Source organism: Canis aureus, chromosome 2, assembly GCF_053574225.1.
Source record: "Canis aureus isolate CA01 chromosome 2, VMU_Caureus_v.1.0, whole genome shotgun sequence".
In the NCBI taxonomy this organism is placed as follows: Eukaryota; Metazoa; Chordata; class Mammalia; order Carnivora; family Canidae; genus Canis; species Canis aureus.
Genome location: NC_135612.1, coordinates 81,665,742 through 81,690,663, shown reverse-complemented (window position 1 = coordinate 81,690,663; position 24,922 = coordinate 81,665,742). Strand labels below are relative to the sequence as shown.

The following is a 24,922-nucleotide window of genomic DNA, read 5'->3' as shown; positions in this document are numbered from 1 at the left end:
GACATAATACAGTTGGGTAATTTCATTATAACTGAAGTAAATTGCCAATAAAAAGTGTAGTAATTGGGAAAAATGATAAAGACAAATCAATTAGTTTATAGTAATTATTACAAATTAAATAATACCTCCATGACTGTAAGGAAATTACAGAGAAGTCCACCACTACATTTTAGGGGAGGTTAAAAATAATATTTGTGATTGTTTTATGTTTTAATTGTGAACTCTCTTGTCATTACTACTTTATAAACTCGAACATACAATATTTTGTTAAACAAAAACATACTCTTATTTAGTGACTTTTTAAAAACTCCATATCCATGCAAAAATATACTAGAGAATGGAATTTTATTAATCCATTCATCCATCTCTCCAAGCTATTCATTTAAAAATATTATTACAATTTTTTACAAGTATTAGGGAGAAAAATATATTTATTTTTTTGAAAATGTTTTAATAATAAATTTATTTTTTATTGGTGTTCAATTTGCCAACATACAGAATAACACCCAGTGCTCATCCCATCAAGTGCCCCCCTCAGTGCCCGTCACCCATTCATCCCCACCCACCCCCACCCCCGCTCTCCTCCCCTTCCACCACCCCTAGTTCGTTTCCCAGAGTTAGGAGTCTTTATGTTCTGTCTCCCTTTCTGATATTTCCTACCCATTTATTCTCCCTTCCCTTCTATTCCCTTTCACTCTTATTTATATTCCCCAAATGAATGAGAACATATAATGTTTGTCCTTCTCTGATTGACTCATTTCACTCAGCATAATACCCTCCAGTTCCATCCACGTTGAAGCAAGTGGTGGGTATTTGTCGTTTCTAATAGCTGAGGAATATTCCATTGTATACATAAACCACATCTTCTTATCCATGAGACAAATATATTTAAATATTTTTTTCTCTCTTCAAGAACTTCCCAGCAGACTACTTAACATTATACAATAAATGCTTGTAGGGTGGAATGAAAAATAAAAGTGATAATTAAGAATAAATCTACTTTATACTATGAAATATGATGTAATGTGTTAAGTTCTATATTAATATGTGAATAGATTGCTATGAATACACTGTGTAGCTATAAGAAAGCTTCTCAGGAAAATGTGATCACTGAAAATGAAAAAAGTAGCTCACATAAGTTATAATACAGTATTTAAAGATCTGAATAAGAGTAAATATGATGAATTAATAACTGAATATAGTTAGTACTTTACCCAGAATGGTTTATAAAAGGCTTTATCATATCCACTATGTAGTTTTTAAATGTGTGTCTACTCTAATTTCACTGTCCTTGCATTTCAAGGAAGTTAATGGTGAAGTCAAGATATCAACTTGGAAAGAGAAATTGAACCAATAACATGGATTTCCTATACACAGAAAGGATCCAATAAATTTTTCTGACAATGCAGAGCATAGACATGTTGTATAAATAGGAAATAGCATTTATTAGTCAAAAGATATAAATACTTGGAAAATTTTACTACAAGAAGGAAAAACTCCTACTCACCTTATGAATATACAAATTATTCTCCCTAACTACAAATACTTGAGTACTCTTGTGGAGGCTTTTCCTTTCTTTTAAAAATCTGTGTTGATATTCCTTTATATTATGACAATACATAAGATAACTCACCAACTATTCTTGGATATCATTAAGTAGATTAAACTAAATGATACTCTTTCTAATAAAATAAATGTGGTTTTCTTTCTTGTTAATTGTATTTAATAAAATCCTCTCTTAAAAAAAAATAAAAAAAAAATAAAATCCTCTCTTGAGAGTGAGTCATTAAATTTATCCTCTCAACCTATAAAATAGAGCCATTAGACATTCAACTTGATCAATATAAATGTCCAATTAAGGCAAATCAAACCTAAATACTGTTCCTGTTCAAATGCTATTTGATTTATTTGATCTACCAAGACTGCCTTAATAAGAATGGACACCTGTTTGTGTTGTGTTTTGCTTTTATGTTTTGCAAAGAAAAGCAAAAATGAAACCTGTAAATATTTCTTAAACTTATTTTGACCTATTTTTGCTAGGTCTTTGGTAGATTCCCAGAGTTGGGTATAACTGAATAAATACATACTTTGTTTGGCTTCTTAAAATTAAGGCTTTGTGCAAATATAAATCCTTACACAACAGCATTTGTTGAACAATTTGGAAGGAAAGTTTTGTTGTTATTATTTTAGTAGGAATAATAATATAAGCCCCCATTTGGTGTGTTGCTATTAGTAATTTATTAGTATAAAAGATGCTATTTTGTACATATTTATGATGGGCAGGATAGGGAATAATGCCTCCTCAGGGGAGCCCAAGCAGAGTTGGGCTGCCAGGAGCCAAGGCTGAGGAGTGGGCTGATGATCCTCCCTGAGCACACTAGGGGCCAGGCCGGGTGCACAGAGGCTCCTTGATCCAAATGGTCTGAGATGACCTCTTGAACTGACCTTAGCCACACAGGGATGCCATGTCCCCTCCCACAGTGCAAACACCACTGTACCTGGAAGAAAACTCTAAAACGCTATTTTTCATTATTGATTTTCCAATCATTTAACTGATAGTCTACATTTAAATAAAATTTTAAAAATAAAAAAAGCTATTATAACTTAACCTTCAAATTTAGTCATGTATGCTAGCTAAGCCAGGCAATACACTTGCATGGAGGGATAAATGAGACAGTCATTTGTTAAAAAATGGTGAAGAAATTGATAGAGTTATCTCAGTTCTATTAGATAACAACAAAAACAAAGAATAATATTATTATCAACAGAATCCATGTCATCCAAAAGATGAAATGAAGCCACTACTCAGAAAATTGCTTTGAGTACCTTTCCATTGTAGTATGTATATACAAATTCAAAAAGGGGAAGAAATACCATAAATAATGAAACATGAATAAGGGTAATCTCTCATTTCGTTAAATCAAAAAAGAAGAGTACAAAAGAAGAAAGGAGGAAAAAGACCTTTTCTTCGACCTTAGAGGAGAGTTTAGAGGAAACCTTAAATCTTAGAAGATAAGAAAATGGTTCCAACATGACACTAGCCCCTCAAGTAGGAATGATAATTTGTTAGGTGCCACATACTGAATATTTATGGTCCTTCAATATTCAGACATTGAAATTTAATACCTAATGTGTTGCTATTTAGAGGTGAGGTTTTTGGTAGATAATTAGTCATGAAGGTGAAGCACTCAGGAATGGGATTAGTGCCCTTATAAAAGAGGTGCCAGAGAGCTCACAGCTTCCTAGCATGTGAGGTGCCTTGATCTTGGCCTTCTCATACTCCAGAACTTTAAAAAAAGATAAATTCTATTGTTTATAAAGCACTTAGTCTATAATATTTTTGTTACAGCAATCCAAATGGACTAAGACACTAAGGCTGCCACAAAAAAATGCTACTAACTGGATGGCTGAAATAAGAAAAAATGAATTTCAGAGTTTTGGAGGCTAGATATCTGAAATCAAGGTTTTGCAAAGGTTGATTACTTCTGAGGCCCCTTTCCTTGACTTATAGGTGTGTGTCACATGGTCTCCCCTCTGTAAATGTCTGTATCCTAATCACCTGGGGGTTTTGTTGTTGTTTTAAGGGCACCATCATATTGGACTAAGGCCCATTTTAATAATTTCATTGACTTAATTTTTGAAAGATGCCAATCTTTTGAAAGACCCTATCTCCATTATCTCCAAATACATTCATATTCTTCGTGTGGGTAAGCTGTCAACTTATGAAATTTGTGGGACCACGATTTAGCCCATTACAGTAAGCAATAAATTTTTCAGGTCAAAGTTTTTATGTGCCCTGTGTATCTGTAGCTTCTATGGTGCCAATCAAGAGGAGCTTTTTTATATGGAGGTATTGAATACATTATGACTTAATTTATTTTAAAAATGCATAGATCCATAGATATGCTTTTAATTATTTTATTAAATACATAACCAACTGAAATCTATTTTCACAAGAAAGAGATGAAAGTGGAGAGAAATTATTCATTAACTCATTTTTGACAAATAGATGGCTTATAAAATAATGCAACTTCAATTTCAAAATTTATAGCAGATTTCTCATGCTTTAAGATAGGTTTAGTGTACTTAATATAAGCAGCCCAGGTTAAGGTTTATGGTTTAGTTTGTGATTGACAAGGTTAAAACGAAAGTAAGTTGCAGCAGAAATTAGCTGAATTATCTATTCAAAACTTTCTAAATGTTTATTGTGCTTTTCTATTTTGTGATCTTTTTAAAAGATGGTAATGGATTTATTTGATTTTATTAATGCACATATTCAAAAAATAACCTCAAATTATCCTAGCCCAACTTAACATAGTAAAATAGAAATTGGTCTTTAGATTTGCATTATATTTATTTGTGCATGATTTTATTTTATATTTTTCCTTAAACTAAAAAAAAAAAAAAAAAACCCTCCACAAAAACAATTTACCCATTTCTCCCACTCCTTATCCCTCATCTTTTGCAATCACTAAATTGTTCTCTGTATCTATGAGCTGGCTTGTTTTTAGATTCCACATATAAGAACGATCATACTGTATCTGCCTTTTTCTGCCTTATTTCACTTAAGGTAATGATGTCCTCAAGGTCTATTCATATTTTCATAAATGGCAAGATTTCATTTATTTTATAGCTGAATAATTTTCTATTGTGGCTATTTATGTGGATCTATATTTAGGTTACCAAATAATAATGGTTTTTTAATCCATTCATTCATCAATGGACACTTACATTGTTCCCATATCTTGGCTATTGTAAATAATGCTGCATTGACCATGAGGGTGCCTATACTTTTTTGAAAGAGTATTTTTGTTTTCTTTGGATAAATACTCAGGAGCAGAATTGCTAGATCACGTAGTATTTCTATTTTGAATTTTTTGAAGAACCTCCATACTTTCTTTTTCAGAGTGGCTGCACATAAAATTTACATTTCCACCAGCGTCAAACAAGGATTCCTCTTCCTCCGTATCCTCACTAACACTTGTTATTCTTGCCTTTTTGATAATAGTCATTTTAACATGTGTGACATGATATCTCATTGTGATTTTGATTTACAGTTTCATGATGATTTATGATTTTGAGTATCTTTTCATGTATCTGTTTGGTATCTGTATCTCTTCTTTGGAAAAATATTCAAATCTCCTGACTATTTTGTATTGAGTTTTAATTTTATTAATTTTATTATTTTATTTTTGCTATTGAGTTGTATGAGCTTTTTTATATATATTTTGGATATAAAGCTCTTATTAGATATATAATTTGCAAGTACTTTCTCCCATTTGGTAGGTTGTCTTTCCATTCTGTTGAATGTTTTCTTTGCTGTGCAAAAATTTATTAGTTTGATATAGTTCTATGTGTTTATTTATTTTCTTTTTTGGTTTTGCTCTTAGTGTCAGATTTTTTTAAAGTAATCATCAAGACCTGTTTCAAGGAGCTGACCACTTTGTTTTTTCCAAGGAAGTTTTTAGTTTCAGGTCTTATAGTTAAGTCTTTAATCCATTTTAAATTTATCTTTGTTAAAGTATAAGATAGTAATCTAGTCTCATTGTTCTGCATGTAGCTGTCCAATTTTCCCAGCACCATTTATTGAAAAGAGATTATCCTTTCCCCAGCGTATGTTATTGGCTTCTTTGTCATAAATTGACTATACATGGTTTTTTTGCACAATCTCTTATGTTCTATGTGTCTGCTTAAATACCAGTGTCATACCATTTTAATTAGTATAGCTTTGTAATATATTTTGAAAAAGGGGAGCATAATGCCTTCAGCTTTGTTCTTTTTCTCTCAGTATTGCTTTCGCTTTTCAGGGTGTGTTGTGGTTCTGTAAATATTTTAGGTTTGTTTGTCGTATTTCTGTGAAAAATATCATTGGAATAGAGGGAGAGAATGCATTGAATCTGTAGATTGCTTTGGGTAGTATGGCATTTTAATGAATTTAATTGTTCTAATCCACTAACACAGAAATTCTCTCCATTTACTTGGCCTTCTTTAATTTCTTTCATTGGTGTCTTGTAGATACCAATATAGAGATCTTTCACTTCCTTGGTTAAATTTATTCCTTAGGTATTTTATTCTATTCAATGCTATTGTTAATGAGATTGTCTTCTTTTTTCCTCTTTTTGATAGTTTGTTAATATAAAGAAGAAAACAGATTTTTGTGTGTTGCTTTTGTATCTCACAACATTATTGAATTTAGTTAGGATTTCTAACAGATTTTTGGTGGGGTCTTTAGAATTTTCTATAATATGTCATCTGCAAATAATGCCAGTTTTATTTCTTGCTAGTAATTAATCTGTTCACATTTTCTATTTTCTCATGAGTTCAGTCTTTGTAGGTTGTGTATTTCTAGGAATTTGTCTATTTCTCATGGTTGTTCAGTTTGTTGGCATGAAATTGTTCACAGTTGTCTCTTATGATCCTATATATGTTGTATCACTTGTTTTTCTCCCTCTCTGTGGTATCAGTTGTAACATCTCATTCATTTATTCATTTTTTAAATGTTATTTGACTTCTCTCTCTCTCACTCTCTTTCTTGGTGAGTCCAGTTAAAGTTTTATCTATTTCATCTATCATTTCTCTTCATTGTCTGTTATCTTTTTAGCCTCTGTATCACTTATTATTTTTCTAATCTTTGTTAAGTTACTTCCTTCTTTAATATTAAGCTTAATTTGCTCCTTTTGTAGTCCCTTGAGGTGTTGTTTTGGACCTTTTTATGTTTTATGTTTCTTGATATAAGCATTTGTCACTATAATCTTCCATCTTAGAGCTCCTATTGCTGTATCCCATAAATTCTGATATGTTACACTTTTATTTTCACTTCCCTCAAGGTATTTTTTATTTTAATTTCTTCTTTGACCCATTGGTTGTTCAGTAGCATGCTGTTTAATCTCTACATTTTGTAAATTTTCCAGTTGTAGTCATATAATTAGTTGCTAGTTTCATACCTTTGTGGTGGGAAAAGATACTTGATATGATTTCATTCCTCTTAACTTTATGAAACTTGTTCTGTGGCCTAACATATAAGACTATGTTGGGAAATGTTTTATATGTACTTGTGAATAATGTGTATTCTGTTGCATTAGATGGGATATTCTGTAAATATCCATTGAGTCCATCTGCTTTACCATGTCATTTTTCAAAAAGATATTTAACTAATTAATTAATTTTAGAGAGAGAGCAGAGGGGGAGGGAGGGGTGGTGGGGAGAAGTAGTGGAGGAGGGAGGGAGGAGGAAAGAATCTCCAGCAGACTCTTTGTTGAGCCTGGAGCCTGACACTGGGCTCAATCTCACCAACCTGAGATTATGACCTGAGCTGAAATCAAGTCAGGCTCTGAATCATGTGAGTTCACCCAGTGGTGGCTGTCCTAACATGTCATTTAATGCCAATGTTTTCTTGTTGATTTTCTGTCTGAATGAACTATGCACTGACATACATGGGGTATCCTAAACGCCCTAGTAGTATATTGCTATTTCTCCTTTGGGTCTGCTAATGTTTTTTCGCATATTTAGGTATTCCTATGTTGGGTGCATAAAATTTACAAATATTATATTCTCTTGTTGGTTTGATCATTTTGTCATTATGTAATACCTTTATTTTCATTTATTATACTCTCTGTTTTAAAATATATTTTGTCTAAGTATAGCTATTTCAGCTTTCTTTGGGTTTTTATTTGCATGCAATATCTTTTTATATCTCTTTTATTTCCAGTATGTGTGTTCTTATTTTAGATAAAATCTGTCTCCTATAGGCAGCAAATAAATGGGTCTCGGATTATTGTTTATTTTATTTCTTATTTATTTCTTATAAGTCCATTGCACTCTGTCTTTTGATTAATTTAATCCATTTACATTTAAGGTAATTAATGATAGTTATGTGCTTATTGCCATTTTAAAAACCGTTTCCTGGCTATTTGTGTAGTTTCCGTTCCTTTTTCTCTTCCTTTCTTCTTTTGTGGCTTGATGACTTTCCTTAGTGGTATGCTTATGTTTCATTCCCTTTCTCTTTTGCATATTTAAAATAGATTTTTTTGTTTGTAGGTACAATGAGGCACAGATGTAACAACTTATATCTATAATAGTGTATTTTGTGTTGATAACAACTTGAGTATGACCTCAATTTAAAGCTGAACATTTTTACTTTCCATCATGTATGTTTTTTAATATCACATTTTATATCTTTTTTATCTTGTATATCTGCTAATTGTAATCATAGTTATTTTTACTACTTTTGTCATTTGACCTTTATACTAGTTATATAAGTAATTAATAATCTACTACCTTTAGTATATATTTAGTAATCCAGTGAAATTTGTTCTTTTATATGTGTTCTTGTTATAAAGTAGTATTCCTTCTTTTCTGCTAAAAGACATCTTTAAAATTTCTTGTAAGAGGGGTTTATTGGTGATGGATACCTTTATCTTTTGTTTAATGGGAAAACTTTCAACCTCCTTCAATTCTGAATTATAACCTTGCTAAGTAGAGTATTCTTTGTTGAAGTTTTTGTTTTTTCTCTTGTTTTTCTTTCAGCACTTAATTATGTTGTACAGACCTTCTGGCCTGAAAAATTTCTGCTAAAAAATTGCTGATAGTTCTATGGAGGTTTCCTTGTACATAAAATGTTTTGTCTCTTACTGCTTTTAATAATCTCTCCTTAATATTAACTTTTGGCATTTTATTTAGAGTATATCTTGGTGTGGGTCTTTTTGAGTCTATTTTATTTGGCAGTCTATTGGTTTCCTGTATCCCAATGTCAGTTTTGTTCACCAAGTTAGGAAATTTTTATTCATTGCTTCTTCAAATAAGATTTCTGCTCCTATCTTTCTCTTTTGCTTCTGGGAGCCCTATAAATCTACATCATTTTAAGTGATGAATAGCTTGTTTAAAAAATCATATGCTTATGACTAAAATACTTTGAATCACACAATTCCACTATTAATACTAAATTTAAAATTCTGTATAATTATGGCAAAATTAGGTGACATGTTTTTAACTCTTAAGATATAAGCTAAAGTTAGGATTTTAATTTAATTTAATTTTTATTTTTGTTAGTTTACAAATAAGAATGCATACTCGGAACATTGAAGTTACTTTTAAAAGATCCTGCTAGTAATAATTGAAGAAATTAGACATTTTAAATCAGAAGTAGCATTATCTATTTGTTTCCAGAAAAGTATTAGCTCAGTTGGAATTTATTTTAACCAAACTGTTTCACTTATTATTCTTAATAGGAAGAGTATGTCTAGTTTACCTTAGCCTAGACTGATTTTCAAAGCTGTTCTATATCATCTCATTTTTCGTATCCACAGTACATATTTTACATAAATTTATTTTTTTAACAAACATAGATTTAACAAACATTATGGGATGCCATAAATTATTATTATTTTCCACAACTTCAAAATGAGAAAACTGAGGCTTGAAAAGTGACATATTGCCTAAGGTTACATAAGTAGTAGTTAGTAGAATTAGCATTTGAATTCAGGCAACCTAGCTCTCAATTAATCTTAACTAGTACACCACATAGATATAAATTAGTAATCTGTCCCTCAAAGTAATCTTTGGATATATAGATATACCCTAAGTGTGCTCTCATATAGGAGATTAAAAAAAAAAAAAAAAAACTCAATGAGAAATGTTTCAAAACATTTCCTAGATTAGAGATGTGTATGTGGACCATTCAGAGATATTTTCACAGTCATACTGTTGTGTCCTTCAAAATAGAAGTTCAAACATCTTTTTTATTTTTTAAAAATTGTATTGAATTATATCTCTAAGGATATGTTATCTTCCACTACTTTTTAAATTTTCCTCTTTGAGAATTACAAACATTTGGACCTAGTATTCACTTTATATTCACTTTATTTATTTTTCTATATATATATCATACTGTCTAGAGCTTGTTTGTATATTCATTGTTTTGGGGTAAGGTTATTCTTGTATTCCTTTAATAATAAATTTTAATATTTATTTTTTTTCTATCAGCTATCAAATATCTTATTAACAGGAAGTACAAGGGGCATGTGGGTGGCTCAGGTGGTTAAGAGTCTGCCTTTGTGTCAGGTCATTCTCTCAGGGTCCTGAGAATGAGCCCCACATCAGACTCTCTGCTGAGTGGGGAGCTTCCCTCTCTCTCTCTCTCACACAGTCTCTCTCTTTCAAATCAATCCATCAATCTTTAAAAATAACCAGGAAAGTTTAATATTTTAATAATTTAAACATCACATGTCTCACTTATGGGCAATTAAAATTTAATAAAACAAATATTGAAGTATATTCCAATTTAATAAAATATATATTTCAATACCTTATTTATATTTTGGAAAGTAATTCCATGCTATCCTATATAATGTGTTTACACATTTTGATTCTTTTTTATATGATTAAAATTAATATCTTCATTCTGTGTATAATATGAACAGACTTAAATGGGGGACATGAGTAATCAAGGACTAGTATTCATGGTAAACAATATTTCATCAACTTCATGACATATTCACAGTTCTAAATGCTTGGTACCTTTTGTAAGTTTAGATTATTCAAATAAAGCCTTTTCTCTTTATTCAAAATTAGCATATTTATTTATTCATAATCAAACTTTTCTGATTTCCACCTTTTTATCACCATTTCATATATGTATTTAATTTTAGTCTTTCCTCCTCATTCTGTTATTCTAGATTTATAATTATTTATGTTGCTTATTCACCCGATTTGTCATCAACCTTCTAGTGTTTTTGATGAGTGTGGGTGTTTAATTTAAAGTGGTGAGTTTGTAGGGAAAAATTGTATAAAAATGAGTTTAAGGTCTGCCATAGAATTTTATTGAATTTTTTCCTTTGTTATTTTGCGAGTATGTAATTTCTTTCCACTAAATTAACATGCAATACAAGTTTCAACTACTATTTTGATTTGCCTTTCAGAACCATTTATATTCTTTGAAATATTAATACTGATAGCATTGGAATTTCAAAAATATTTTTAAAATGTTACCAATATATCTTTTTATACAATGAGAACAATGGAGTATGCATTATGTGCAGGCAGTTTAAAATTATTATGTGCAGGACTAATAAAAGGAAAATTAATGTCATGTGCAAGTAAATAGCAGAATTAATAAATTCTATCAGACGTATAAAAAAGAATCTCATGATTAGAAGTCTCCATCGTCTTTTAGTTACAATACCCTACTAATTAGGTCTCCGCTTGAATACTGCTTGTACTGAGAAGCTCATTGCCTCTTTTTCCAACTTTTCCTCAACAAGCTTTCAAGAAATTGGTCCATGGAGCAATACTGTCAAAATGGCAGTGAATAAGATTCAGAGCTTCAAAGACTATCAAGAACCAAAGCTTAGAAAGTTTATTTTTACCTCTCAGGATAAGTTGTTAATTGGCAAATATGTCAGAAACCATTCCTTCATTGGAACAAGATTTTAATGAAATTGTCACCCAAAAAAGGGAAATTCTGCCTTTTTATTATAGGTGTCCATTCTCATCACCTCCGGTTTATTTCTCTTGAAACAATGATTTAAAATTATGTTAGAAATAGACTTCAGTTAAAAATGGCTTCATTCCTCTTAACTAATCATTTTCCAAAATAGGACCCATACCACGTTAGGTCACACTATTATACATCCTAAATGAAAAGCCATTTACAAACATAATCTGACATGATTGTGTACAAATATCAAAGTTTCAAACAAATATCTGTTGTTACAGGAAAAGCTTTATTTAAAACTTTAACCAACCTCCTGACAGCAGAATCTTATAAAAATCTTTAGTATCCAACACTTTGTATTATTAAATTCTTCAAATCAATCTACTGGAATTAGTCTCTCCATTGCCCTATTTTATTTTTGTTCAACCTTTTTTTAAAAAAAAAAAAAAACTATATCACCAAAGCTTAATGTGACTGACCTACTCTTAATGTTTTAACATTTTATTGTCTGAAGTAGAGATTGCAATCAGATGGGCTACAGGGAAAGTGTCAAGAACAAGTAAGTTCAATAGGAAAATATTTAGCTGATTTTAGAATCAGTAGTTCACAAAATTATGTTTTTTCTTTTCTTATAATGTAGTCACCGCACATGTAAATTGTCTGAAAATGTGCTTCTTTTTGAAAAATGATAGTGCTAATATTTTTTATTATTTTGTGGAGGGAGTAGGTAAAATTATGATCTTGCAGTGTCCTTTGTGAATATCTTGTATATAGTTCACTAAATATAAGTGCACAGAAGTGTTTTTTGAGAACTACCCCTAAATAAATAATCTGAAGATGAGGTTTACATTTATAAAACATTAATAATATAGTTTGGCAAGTGAGCTTGTTAAACAGAAGTGTTGTAGGCAGGTGGGAACAAGAAAGGAAAGGTCAGAACCCAAGTGGATTCAGTCATAAGGAGCAAGTAACAACATCCTTAGTTGTTATGTAGCAATTCAACATATATTTTACTAATACGAACAAGAGGTAACCTAGATAATTTTGAAAAGTCATTTTACTATTCTGAATTACCGCCCTGTACGTTACTAATTCCTAGTGCATCAACAAAGGCTGTAACAAGGCAGAGATCTATACAACTTACATTTAAAAAAACTGAAATACAGTTACATAAAATATTACATTAGTTCCAGGTGTATACCATAGTAATTCAGCAACTCTCTTATGCTATGCTCACCATAAGTGTAGATACCATCTGTCACCATATAATTATATTAAAATAACCTTGACTATATTCCCTATGTTGTACTTTTCACCCTCATGACTTACTTATTCCAGAACTACAATGCTGTACCTCCTAATCCCTTTCACTCATTTTGCCTATCACCCCAGTGTCCTCCCCTCTGGCAGCCACCAGTTTGTTCTGTGTATTTCTGGGTATGTTTCAGCTTTTTATTGTGGTTGTTGTTTGGTCATTTGTTTTTATAGATTCCACATATAAGTGAAATAATATATTACCTGTCTTTTTCTCTCTGAATTATTTCACTTAGCATAATTCCCTCTAAGTCCATCCGTCTAGTCACAAATGGCAAGAACTCTTTTTTTTTTATGATTTTATTTATTTATCCATGAGAGACAGAGAGAGAGAGAGAGAAGCAGAAACACAGGCAGAGGGAGAAGCAGGCTCCATGCAGGGAGCCTGACATGGGACTCAATCCCAGGACCCATGGTCATGCCCTGGACTGAAGGAGGCACTAAACCGCTGAGCCACCGAGCTGCCAGCAAAAACTCTTTCTTTTTTATGACTGAGTAATAGTGCATCTTTCTCCATTCATATATTGATGGACATTTAGGTTGCTTCCATATATTGGCTAGGCTACTGTCAAAAAATGTTTTAATATTCATAAGGGTGCAAATATCTTTTTGAACTTTTGCTTTGGTTTTCTTCAGTAAATACCCAGTAGTGGATCATATGTATGGCATTTTTATTTTAATTTTTTTAGAAGCATCCATACTGTTTTCTACAATGTTCGTACCAGTTTACATTCCCATCAACAGTACATGAAGCTTCCCTTTTCCCCACATCATTGCCAACACGTATTTGTCTTTTTGATAGCCAACCATTCTGACTGGTGTGAGGTAATATTACATTGTAATTTTGATTTTCATTTTCCTGATGGTTGGTGATTTTCAGCATCATTTTTATGTGTCTTTGGTCATCTGGATGCCTTCTTTGGAAAACTGTCTACTCAAGTTTTCTACCCATTTTTTAACTAATTGTTGTGTGGGTGTGTGTGTATTGAGTCATATAAGTTCTTTATATATTTTGGATATTAATTTCTTATCAGATCATAATACAAATATCTTCTTCTGTTCAGTGGGTTACCTTTTGATTTTGCTGATGGTTCCCTTCACTGCACAAAAGCTTTCTATTTTGGTGTAGTCCCTATAGTTTTTTTTTTTTTAATTTTGTTTTCCTGCCTGAAGGGCCTGCATAGAAAAATGTTCTTAAGACTGAGGTCCAAGAGATTGCTGCCTATATTTTCTTTTAGGAATTTTATGGTTTCGGGTCTCATATTTAGGTCTTTATTTCATTTTAAGTTTATTTTTGTGTGAGGTGTAAGAAAGTGGTTCAGTTTCAGTTTTTTGCATGGAGCACTATTAATTGAAAAGACTATCTTTTCTCATTGTACATCCTTGCCTCCTTTTTCTTAGATTAATTAATCAGATAAGCCTGGGTGTATTTCTGGTCTCTCTATTTAGTTCCATTGATCTAGCTGTTCATTCTTGTGCCAGTACCATACTGTTTTGATGACTATAGCTTTGTAGTGATTCTTGAAGGATGAGATTGTGATACCTCCAGCTTTATTCTTTCTCAAAATTACTTTAGCTATTCGGGGGCACCTGGGTGGTTCAGTTGGTTAAACAGCTGCCTTTGGCTCAGGTTGTCATCTTGGGGTCCTGGAATTGATAAGCCTGCTTTTCCCTTTGCCTCTGTCTCTCATGAATAAATAAATAAAATATTTTTAAAAATAAAATAAAAATAAAAAATAAGATTGCTATGGCTATTCAAAGTCTTAGTGATTCCATACAAATTTTAATATTATTTATTCTAGTGCTGTTAAAATTGCCATTGGAATTGTAATAGAGAATTCATTTCATAGGATTCAATACTTCCAATACTTGAGCACTCAATTTCTTTTCATTTGTTTGTCACATTTAATTTCTTTTGTCAGTATCTTATTGTTTTCAGGGCACAGATCTTTCATCTCTTTGGTTAAGTTTATTCCAAGATTTTTTTTTTTTTTTTTGCTTTTTAATGCAATTCAAAATGGAATTGCTTTTTTAATTTCTCTTTCTGCTACTTTAATATTGGTGTATAAAAACCCAACAGATTTCTGTATATTAATTTTGTATTCTGTATTGAATTCATTTATTCTAACAAGTTTTTTTTTTGTGGAGTCTCTAGGGTTTTCTTTGAATAGTATCATGTTATCTTCAAATAGTGACAGTTTTGCTTCTTCTATACTCCTTTGGATGCCTTTATTTCTTTTTATTGCCAGATTACTGTAGTTAGGACTTTGTTGAATAAAAGTAGTGAAAGCAGACAGTTTTGTCTTAACCTTGATGTTAGAAGAAAAGTTCTGCTTCCCCCCCACTGAGAATGATGATGGCTGGGATTTATCATAAATGCCTTTATTATGTTGAGGCATGCGACCTGTAAAATGTCTTTGTTGATAGTTTTTATTACTGGTGGATATTGAATTTTGTCAAATGCTTTTTCTGCATCTATTGAGAAGATCATGATTTTTTATTTCATTTTGTAAATGTGTATCGAATTTATATGTGGGTATTGAACTATTTTTGCAGTCGTGGGATAAATCCCACTGTATCATTGTGAATAGTCCTTTTAATGTAATCTTGACTATGGTTTGCTATTATTTTGTTGAGGGTTTTTGCATCTATGTGCATCAGGGCTAGTGGCTTGTAGTTTTCTTTCTTGGAAGTGTCCTTGGTTTTGCTATCAGGGTAATAATGCTGACCTCATAGAATATATTGAGAAGCTGTTCTTCCTCTTCTATTTTTTGGAATAGTTTCAGGAAAAGAGACATTAAATTGTCTTTAAATGTTTGATATCATCTACTTGTGAATATATCAGTCTTAAACTTTTATTTTTTGGGAGTTTTTTGATTATCAGTTAGATTCCGTAGTAAGTAATTAGTCTGTTCAGATTTTCTATTTCTTCCTGATTCAGTTTTGGAATATTGTATATTTTTATGAATTTATCAGTTTTTCTAGGTTGTCTAATGTTGGCATGTTTTGTAGTAGCCTCTTATAAACCTTCATATTTCAGTGATGTTGGTTGCTACTTCTTTAATTTATGAGTTTACTTGGGTCCTCCTTTTTCTTAATGAATTGGGCTAAAAGTTTATCAATTGTATTTATTTATCTTTTCAAAGAACCAACTCTTGGTTTCATTGATCTTTTCTTTTGCTCTTTTAGTCTCCATTTCATTTATTTATATTTTTATATTTCCACTCTTCTATAACTTTGACTTTGTTTCTTTTTCTTTTCTTTTTTTTTCTTTTTTTTTTTTTAGTTCTCTAGGTACAAATTAGATTGAGATTTTTCTTGTTTCGTGAAATAGACCTGTATTGCTGCAGATTGTCCCCTTAGATTATTCTTGCTCTATCCCAAAGATTTGGGGATGTTTTGTTGTTATTTTCTTTCTTTTTTTTTTTTTTAAGATTTATTTATTCATTCATTCAGAGAGAGCGAGAGAGGCAGAGACACAGGCAGAGGGAGAAGCAGGCTCCATGCAGGAAGCCCGACGTGGGACTCCATCCCGGGTCTCCAGGATCACACCCCGGGCTGCAGGCGGTGCTAAACCGCTGCGCCACCAGGGCTACCCTGTTATTTTCTTTTAGCCTCCATGTGTTTTTTCTTCTCTTTGATTTATTTCTTGGACCACTGATTGCTTAGTAGCATGTTGTTTAACCCCCATGTGTTTTTCCTTTTTTTTTCTTTTCTTACAATTGATAATATACAACTTACTTTTGAATAGAACGTTTTGTTAGGAAGTGGGCACGATAGTAAACCAATGTCACTTTTTTCCCCCTAATGATACATTTTAAGTCAATTCATTTTCTAGTACTCCTACAACTAATTTTCAGCAACTAATTTTCAGCTAAAGAAATTGGGACAAAGAAATCCATTGTAGCAATATGATTAAATATTTATCCTTAGCTTAAAAATGTTGGCGTACCTGTGTGGTTCAGTTGGTTAAGTGTCTGCCTTCAACTCAGGTCATGATCTCAGTGTCCTGGAATCCAACCCCACATAGGCCTCCTTGCTCAGTGGGGGATCTACGTCTCCCTCTCTTTGATTTTAGACTTTTGGCCTCCAGAATTATATGAAAATATAATTCCATTGTTTAAGCCACCCAGCTTCTAATATTCTGTTATGGCATTACTAGCAAACTAATGTAAATTCTAGCATCAAGTTTGGGGCAGGGAAAATTTACATATGGAAGGAAATCTGTAATTTTGAACTTTTGCTTTAAATTCAAATATACATTGACCTGCAACCTTAAAGACATTAGGTTTTAATTCAAAACAACTGGCTAAGATGGGAAAGCCAGATGTTTTTATTCATTTTCCAAAAATTAAGCAGGCTGAGGTATGGGAAATCTTGGGCAAAAAGATTTATTTATTTAGATAGATAGATAGATAGATAGATAGATAGATAGATAGATAGATAATAGATGATAGAATTTGAAAGTAGAATGCAGGAACACTTAAAATCATGTATCACTCTAATAGATATCCATTCCTATTGGAACAGTGGCTGGTTGTATATAAGGAGTAGATCTGGTTTTTAAAAAATATAAGCAGCTAAGTAGGACATTAGTGATTAGACAAAGAAATCAGAACCAGACTTCAGGGCTACAGAGACATTAGAGTATTTTACAAGAAACTGTGCTGAATATCAATTATCAGGATCTTTTCCTACCACCTTCTAGGGTGTTTTCCTCAACTACAAGAGCAGAGAGGTAAAGATTTTATTTCTTTAGATTTCCTTGAAGGTACTGGATGCAAATTAGTTTCCATCAATTAGATGCATTTGTAGGAGCATTTTGAGGGGGAAAACTGGTAGGAAGCTATATTTCTGCTGATTTTGGCCGGCCTGTTACTATTTTCTTATGGCAAACAAGTCAAGAGAATGTGATTTTGTTTTGTAACTTTGTTTCAGAATCCCAATTCCAGCTTCACTGGTATTCAGTTATAGTTTTGAAGTTGCAGCCATTTTCTGATTCATCAGGCCAATATGTCAAACTCAGTGGTTCATTGGCAGCCTCCCGATTTTCCACTTTTCTGATTGTGTCAGACATCATAGTTCCTTTAGTTAATCAGTTAAATGTGTAATGTTCTGAGGTGCAGCTCAGAGCCTAATCTCCTAATACTTCTTTGAATTAAATCCTATTCTGCTCATAATACTTAGTACAATTCTGACTCTTGGAGAAATCAAGAAAAAAATTTTTAATTTTCTGTATGGAACTAATTCTGTTGGTGTTTGGGAAAATAGTGTGTTATCCATACCCCAAATTTGATTCGATACAAAATGTACCCAATTATAACTCATAGATGTCTTCCAATGTTTACATGAATAGATAAATATAACTTTCCATCAAACATGAAAGGGACTCTAATTTCATACTTAAGAGATTGTTCTTTTGATAAACAGATGCTTTATTATTCTACCCTCCTCCACCAATGTGGTATATATTTACTGAATTGATTTTCATGACTGATACTTGAGTTGAAAAACTATTTTGTGAACAAAGGGATAGCCTTACTTTTATTATCAGTTAGTGACAAAATTCAGTTAGCACATATCCACTTGCATATACAGAGGATATTAGATCTATAAGAAAGAAAGAAGAAGAAGAAAGAAAGAAAGAAAGAAAGAAAGAAAGAAAGAAAGAAAGAAAGAAAGAAAGAGAAAGAAAGAAAGAAAGAAAGAAAGAAAGAAAGAAAGAAAGAAAGAGAAAAGAAGAAAGAAAGGAAGGAAAGAAGGAAAGAGAGAGAGAAAGTACTAAACCTTATATTTCCAGACCTGGTGACAAGAGAAAGAGTTTATGAAAGAAGAGAAGTTATATATTCTTTCAGTCTTTTTATTCAATTTAATTACTTTGCCTCCTAGCTCAGAGACTAAAACTGCATTGAAGTATAAACCTGATCTTCCCTTGCCCAAAGAATATTTAGCTTAATTATATCCCCAAAAATCTTTTAAACAGCATATCTTAAAATTATTTTATTTAATGGAAAGAGCAGGGGAAATACTGAATTCTTATGGCTTTGTAACCATTAACTATTGACGAGCACTTCATTAGATCCCTTTGGAATTTCCGTTACACTACAATTAAAATCAGAGGTGACCTACAAGATCTCTAGTTTCTCTGGGTCTAAGATATTAGGCCTCTCTTCTGGCTATCTATTCTAGGAAGGAATAAAGGGAAAATTTTAAGTGGACTATTAGATTATGGAAGGAAAAATTAAGTTGAAGCCTATTAAATATGCAGAGAAATATTGGAGGAAATAAGTCATTTCACAAAGAAGAACAGATAATTTAATTAATATGATGCCACAAACTATCAATAAATACTATGAAAGATGTTTCTGTCTCCACCATGCTTGTTTAACTCAGATATGGCTGGCTACAGTCCTTTCAGAGAATTGCTTACATGTATCTTATTAAGCCTTAAAACATATATGGAAAGTTGTGTGTGTTTGTTGATTTTTTCTCTCTTAAAAATAAAAATATCTAAAAATCATAATTTTCCAGGTGAGTTTAAGAAAGCACAAAAATGAGGAAATAGGCTGTTCAAAGATAGAATGTTTGCAATAGGATATTTACTTTTATTGAGAACCATGGCTTCACTTTTTTAATATCTTTGGGGCTAGGATTGTTTAGATGTTAGGAAATGATATCAGTGGCAACAACATTTTGGAATTTATCATTCTATCTAAAACGCTTGTATTTTTCCTTGAGTTATCGCATTTGTGAAAAAAAAAAGTCTATGAGAGAAGCTTTAGAGTTCAGATTTCATTTATAAAATTGACAAATTAATTTGTTACATTACCCAAATCCATCCAATACCATAAATTGGTTCTCTCAAGTGCATGGAACAGTTCATTATGAAGTGCATTACCAACAGGGCATTATGGACTTTTCCATTGGCTAGGCTATACACAAATTCTTCATGAAAAGAAAAAGTTTTATAATTTCAGGTGTATTTGTAAATGTCTGAAAGTTGAGAAAAAATAGTTCTTTAAACTTTGCAGTGGACAATCAGTTTGGCCATTTGAGCAAGCACCCTAATCAATTAGGGCCATCAAATATAACTGATTAATGCAATAAATTGGCCAGTTGTGTAACTGAACTAACCAAATAATACAATTGATTTAATGTAAAATATGTGCAGGCTAACTGCTGTGTAATTCATTAGTTTCATTATTTTTTTCATGCCCTGGGAAATCCTGACCTTCTCTGCTCTGCCTGATGGCACACTCAACAACTTAGTAAACTGGATGCATCATGATCATGAAAGGCCCCAAAACATAAATGCATTGTCAGTGTAAACAAATACAGAGAATTGTAACTGATGAATCTAGCTTTTCCTGCAACTTTCCACACTGAACATTAGGGAACTTCCCAAGAAACAGGAAACAGGTTTTTTGGGGTTAATGATTCAGGTTGATTTTGTTTATATGAAGATTGTCTACATAGTATGGTACTTTTGAATACTGGAAGGGAGTTTTTACGTAGAGAGTATGGATGTGACACTCTATAGGCACATTATTACATGCCTTACACACAGGAGATAAGTCTCTATACACAGTCTACAGCAAAGTGGAAAGCACACAGGCTTTCGGCTTTGACAGAGCTCAATACCATATTTCAACATTTGATTCCACAAAAAATACTGTGCAGTATAAGGTAAGATGTGTTTCTCCCATAAGATAAGGAAATTCACATTCAGAATGGGTAAGTGACTTGCCAATGATCACATGAATAATAAATATCAGAGCTGGAACTAGTTTCCAAATATTTTTACTCTTAATCCATTGCTCTTCCTTCCATTACACAACATCACATCTTACACATCTCAGTTGCAAATGACCAAAGCATTCATTTAAACAAAAATAAGCCCCATGCCACAAAAGTAGGTAAATGGGAGATTTATTGGTTTTATACACTTAGGAAGTCAAGAACAGAGGCGGCTTCTGACATTGCTGGATCCAAAAATTAAAATGATAATCCACTTCGTTATGCAATCTTTCTCTGCCCCTTTCCCTTTCTCCTCTGTGATGGAAACCTGGGTGAGGACAAGAACTGAAACAGGAAGAGTTGCTTGAAAGGAGCTTTCATAAAGTTATTGGGATATTCCAGGCAGAAAGGATGATGGCATGAACTAGGAGTACAACAGTAGGGTAATTAAGGTCAAATTCAAGATTTTTAGTTTTCTAAAAATTTTTAAAAAATATTTGTTGGTAGGATAAGGAGCATCATCAGAGTGGTGTTAAACATGATTCCAGGTTTTGGTCTGGATGACTAAGTATAATGTAGTCTCATTCATTAAAATAATCAAGGCTGATGGGGCACCTGGGTGACTCAGTAGTTGAGCCTCTGCCTTTGGCTCAGGTTGTGATCCCAGAGTCCTGGGATGGAGGCCTGCATCAGGCTCCCCACAGGGAGCCTGCTTCTCCCTCTGCCTATGTCTCTGCCTCTCTCTGTGTCTCTTGTGAATAAATAAATAAAATCTTAAAAAAAAAAGACTGAAAAAGCAAATTTTGAAAAAAATCAAAATTAATAAAATATAAAATGATAAGTTACTATTTTAAAAAGGCTGAATTCACAAGTAACTTTGTATGAATTAGAAACAATACTGCACATACTTTGTGAGAACAGTCCTCATACTAGGCCACCAAGCTTAGCTAGAAATTCTTTCACCTCCCAGAAACCCTTTTATCTGGGCTCCTTTTGTGTAGGAGCTTTGTGTAGGCTCCTTTTTATATGATTGTGTATGCACAATCATATAAAACAAACCTGTAGGTCTGTATCTAAAGTTAAATAAAAAAAAAATAAGATTTTTTTGTGTGACCATCATGCTTGATAAAGCAGAAATAGTATCTTCCACAAGGCAAATAATAAATCTAACACATTTAGGTAAATATGAAATTCAGCTAATCAGGACACCTGGGTAGCTCAATGGTTTAGAGCCTGCCTTTGGCTCAGGGCGTGATCATGGAGTCCTGGGATCGAGTCCTGCATCGTGCTCCCTGCATGGACCCTGCTTCTCCTTCTGCCTGTGTCTCTCTCTCATGAATGAATAAATAAAACCTCTCTCTCATGAATGAATAAATAAAACCTTTAAAAAATAAAGAAATTCAGCTAATCAATTGAAAAATAGCACATTTTCCAAGCTCTCAACATTTGGTATTTTGAAAAAATAAACTATTGTCCTTTATATTTATCTGAAAAATCTTGGTATACAAATATCCACACACTCCTCTACTACCTAGTTCAATTCAAAAACAAATTGTGTGTACATGGCCATGTTTGGAGACATATATGTTGGAAATAAAATTTAGAAAATTTAATACAATATATTGTTGAACTTAAATTGAAACATGGATAATGTGTAGAGATAAGTAGGAAAACTTTTTAGGCATCCTCCAATAATGGAATACTATTTGTTTTCCATTTGGAAAGTTACAGATTAGAAAAATTTTATTATTTCCCCTAGTTTGTTACAAAAGGGTAGAAATGAATTTTCATTATGGTAACATTCATGTTGATGTGGCCTTAGAAAATAAAGAATGAGATCAAGATTTTAAAATATTTTTATATATAGAAGTAGCCTTATATATTTTTATATACAGAAGGAGCCTTATTCCAGGCAACAACTGTTAACTACAACAAATATGTTAGTTTTTAGTTTTGCTATATTTTTGCTGTACCAATATGGAAGCAGCTGATTCACTTCTGATGTGTCAACTTTAGGTATAACAGACTATGCAACTGCAAGATGCATTTCTGATTAAAGAAGAAGGGAAAAAAATTCTAAGATGATATTTAGTAACAGTTTTGTTCAAATGAGCATGCTATCAGAGGCAACTTAGTTTTTCTGAATCAAGGAGATGATAGATGATAGATTGATAGATATAAAATAAGTCAAGGGACTAGTTGTTCCTTTATAAGAAGCTACCATGCTAAGCTGCAGAAAGAAGAAAGGAAAGAAAAAGAAAGAAAGAAAGAAAGAAAGAAAGAAAGAAAGAAAGAAAGAAAGACAGAAAGAAAGAAAGAAAGAAAGACAGAAAGAAAGAAAGAAAAGGAAAGAAAGAAAGAAAGAAGAAAGAAAGAAAAAGAAAGAAAGAAAAGAAAGAAAGAAAGAAAGAAAGAAAGAAAGAAAGAAAGAAAGAAAGAAAGAAAGAAAGAAAGAAAAGAAAGTCAACTTCTTTCTCTGACACTGCCTGAGAACGCGTATATAGGGTGATTGGTGAGAAGAATTGGTTAGGGACAATTGTGTACGAATAGTGTTGCAAGCATCCCTATTCTGTCCATTTCTATAAATTGATTTCTTGCCTAAGAAGTCCTTGTTAATTGCTCTTAATTTGAACTGACTACATAGAGGAGAATTGATATACATTAACTCGCATCTAGATGCATCTTTACTTCTCCACTTTACTCAGGACTTACATATTAACAGAAAATATCAGAATAGTTTGAAGTACAGACCTGATTTTGAATCATATCTCTAAAGATGCAAAGATTAATGTATATCAAGATGTTGACTTAGTGCATAGTAAGGACTCCGTAAATTCAAGATTTTAATTATAGTTACTAATAATAAACCAGATACAGTATTTGTGATTTAAGGAACCAGTTAGTATTTCACAAAAATAATAATATACTGATAATTTTACTATTTCTTCTATTCTGTACTAAAAGTTTTGATACAACCAAGGGATTTTACAATGTTAGGCAAACCATTAATTAATCCAAGAACCAATCCCATAAATTTTAACTTGTTTTCAAGTTTATTAGCCAAATCATCAATAATCTAAGTAGTTCATTAAGGGCACGGTTAACCATAGTTGGGTAAATCTTAATCTCGTTAAACCTTAGTAATTCTTCCAGCTGAGAAATCTGTAGTCAAGAATGAATAAAATATGAAAGCTTAGGTATGGGTCTTATGAAGATCTTATAGATCTCTTCTTTGTTCTGAACAGTTCCCCAAATTAGAAATATACATATATATGTATATAAATGTATATATTTTGCTTACCAGGAAATATTCTTTTTATTTTATTTTTTTAATTTTGTCATTATATTTTTACCTTTTGACTCCCTTCACCTACTTATCCCACCACCTCCACAACTACCACCTGCCTCTGGCAACCACCAGTCTGTACTCTGTATTTATGAACTTAGCAAATTTTTGTTCTTGTTTTTATTTTATTTATTTATTTATTTATTTATTTATTTATTTATTTATTTATTTATTTATTTATGAGAGACAGAGGGAGAGAGGCAGAGACCCAGGCAGAGGGAGAAGCAGGCTCCATGCAGGGAGCCTGACGTGGGACTCGATCCCAGGTTTCCAGGATCATGCCCTGGGCTGATGGCAGCTGCTAAACGCTGAGCCACCTGGGCTGCCTTTGTTTTTATTTTTAAATAACACTTATAAAAAATTATATAGTATAGTCTTTGTCTACCTTATTTTATGTAGCATAATACTTTTAAGGTCATCCACATTACCATAACTGGCAAGATCTCATTGTTTTTTTATGGCCAAATAGTATTCCTGTGTGTGTGTGTGTGTGTGTGTGTGTGTGTGTGTGTAGTTTGTGTACATGTGTGTATGTGTGTGACATATATCACAGTGGTTATCATTCATCCATCAGTGGAGATTTAGGTTGTACCCATATGTTGGCTATTATAAAACAATCCTGCAATGAACATGGGGGTTCATATATCTCTTCAACTTAGTGTTTTTATTTTCTTCAGATAAATATTCAGAAGTGGAATAGCTGGATCTTATGTGTAGTTATATCTTTAATTTTTTGAGGAAACTCCATAATGTTTTCCATAGTAGCTGTATCAATCTACAATCCCACCAACAGTGCAAGAGGATTCCTTTCTGTCCACATCACAAACACATTATTTCTTTTCTTTTTTATAATAGCCATTATAATAGGTGAGAAGTGATATCTTACTGTGGTTTTGACTCGTAGTTCTTAAAATTATTAATGGTGCTGAGCATCTTTTCACATACTCATTGGACACCTGTATATTTTCTTTGGAAAAATGTCTACTTAAATATTCTAGCCACTTTTTAATCAAAAAAATTTTTGCTACTGAATTGCATGAGTTCTTTTTTTAAGATTTTATTTATTTATTCATAAGAGACAAACAGAGAGACTG

At 32.1% G+C, this 24,922-nt stretch overlaps 1 long non-coding RNA gene across 7 annotated transcripts in view; it reads right to left on the bottom strand.

Annotated features, from left to right (window-relative positions):
- The window catches only part of LOC144302682 (uncharacterized), a 488,681-nt gene that overhangs the window by 299,511 nt on the left and 164,248 nt on the right, over positions 1 to 24,922 (bottom strand). Inside the window, exon 4 of one of the 7 annotated variants that reach the window (XR_013369680.1) lies at positions 20,679 to 20,827. The exons of 5 other annotated variants lie outside the window; for them this stretch is intronic. This is a non-coding gene — a long non-coding RNA (uncharacterized LOC144302682). Of the gene's footprint in view, positions 1 to 20,678; positions 20,828 to 24,922 lie in introns of those variants that run through there. One more of the 7 variants, XR_013369695.1, reaches the window with a different exon arrangement.